The following is a 2,089-nucleotide window of genomic DNA, read 5'->3' as shown; positions in this document are numbered from 1 at the left end:
TGCCACTGCACTCCAGCCTGGTGACAGAGCAAGACTCTGTCTCAAAAAAAAAAAAAAAAAAAAAAGAAGCAAAACAAATGAGAAAAACATCAGATACATCTTCAGTGTTGTCAGCATTAAATATAATACAGACACGCAACTTTTCTATCTGTGTGTACTAATAAAATAAGCTCCTGTTATCCCTGTTAAAAAATTTGCCAGTCAGAAAAATAACTCAATATGATGGCTATTTAATGTCTCATAAATATTAAGCAAGCATAATTGTTAAAAACAAATAAAATAGATGTAAGTAAAATAAAAGTATGTCAATAAAATTTTCAACAGTAATTATATCTACTTAAAGATAGTTTCCCAAATGTCTTCAGTAATTTACACCTCTGAAGTTATATTAAGTGAAATGATGGATATTTATTCACTATCTAGATTATTTCCCAAATAAGATAACATATAAAAACATTAATGCTAAACATAAGTTTATTTATTTTTAGGTTTGAAGGAGTTCAGAATACACTGTCCCCAAAATATACTGCACTGACATATTAACTATTTTGAATTAAAGGCACGTGAAAAATAGCATATATAAAAACAAAAACAAAACACTCTGATTTGCCTTCTATTTCTTAAAAGCAGGACATAAAATTCTCATATGAAAGATGTTCTCACCTTATAAGAAGGAAAGTAACATTCTTGTCAAGAATGCAAAGTTGAGGCAAAGGGAAATCTGTACAAACAACAACTTGATTCTCAGGCTCAGCTGAAAACTCTAAGAGGAGAGAGATGAGAGAGAGAACATTTTGCCTCTTCTGTAGCTTCTTATTACAGAGAGACTCAAGATATTTGAGTTTATAAGTAAACATGTGCCACATTTAAGAATTGTACTATGCTTTCTCATAGTTACGCAATAGCATACTTCCTCATTTTTGCTGGAAATTAAGGTTACTAAGAGTTAAGAATTAGTTAATATATGTAATTAAGACCACTAGAAATAATAAGAAAAACAAATTTATATTAAGTAGACAAGAAAAGTAAGATTTAGTTTTGGTAAGACAAGATATAAAGTACAAGGATGTGTTTTTTGTTGAGAAAAAGAAAGAATTATTTTGTTCTATTTTAGAGGTTAAAGATTATTTCAAATGAAAAAGAGGAAAATGAAGGACAAAAACTGAATGGACATAGAAATAGGGGTGGGGGAGAGAGAGAGAAAGAGATAATATGAAGAGAGTTAGATAATCTTGTGTAGTTAAGCTGGCTAAAATGGAATGAATTTATTATAAAGGTTTAAAAATGAGGTTTTCCTCCTTTGGGCCGGAACCGCCATCTTCCAGTAATTCATCAAAATGGAGAACACAAAGGGAAAGAGGAGAGGCACCTGATGGATATTCTCTAGGCCTTTTAGAAAACATGGAGTTGTTCCTTTGGCCACATACATGCGAATCTGTAAGAAAGGTGATGTTGTAGACATCAAGGGAATGGGTACTATTCAAAAAGGAAGGCCCCACAAGTGTTTTCATGGCAAAACGGAAGAGTCTACAGTGGTCCCCAGCATGCTGTTGGCGTCGTTATAAACAAGTGAAGGGCAAGATTCTTGCCAAGAGAATTAATGTGCGTATTGAGCACATCAAGCACTCTAAGAGCCGAGACAGCTTCCTGAAACTCGTGAAGGAAAATGATCAGAAAAAGAAAGAAGCCAAAGAGAAAGGTACCTGGGTTCAACTGAAGCGCCAGCCTGCTCCACCCAGACAAGCGCACTTTCTAAGAACCAGTGAGAAGGAGCCTGAGCTGCTGGAAACTATTCCCTATGAATTCAAGGCATAATAGGTGCACTCTAATTGTATCACACTGAGTTGTGTTTCTGTTCAAATAAAAAGGGTTAATTTATTCTTTTCCTCCTAAAATTTAGCATTCTGGGAATCTGTGCTTTCTAAACATTGTAATTTCCTATTTGGATTTCTGGATAATTTAATTTACGACTATGCAACCAACTTCAAAGACTGATACCTACTGTGGAAAAACTAATGACTGTCCCTAATGATATATGGATAGACCCTATTTCCTGAATTCATTTATTGATATTTTCCAAACAGAATTA

At 33.7% G+C, this 2,089-nt stretch overlaps 1 pseudogene; it reads left to right on the top strand.

Annotated features, from left to right (window-relative positions):
* The first annotated feature begins 1,334 nt into the window (after nucleotides 1-1,334).
* Nucleotides 1,335-1,815, top strand: LOC105720540 (large ribosomal subunit protein eL21-like; annotated as a pseudogene).
* Nucleotides 1,816-2,089: the final 274 nt, after the last annotated feature.

Source organism: Aotus nancymaae, unplaced genomic scaffold (genome assembly GCF_030222135.1).
Source record: "Aotus nancymaae isolate 86718 unplaced genomic scaffold, 86718_ANA_hifiasm-v0.15.2.pri h1tg000016l, whole genome shotgun sequence".
Taxonomy (NCBI): Eukaryota; Metazoa; Chordata; class Mammalia; order Primates; family Aotidae; genus Aotus; species Aotus nancymaae.
The sequence above is the reverse complement of the archived record's forward strand: the minus strand, read 5'-3'. Positions and strand labels throughout refer to the sequence as shown.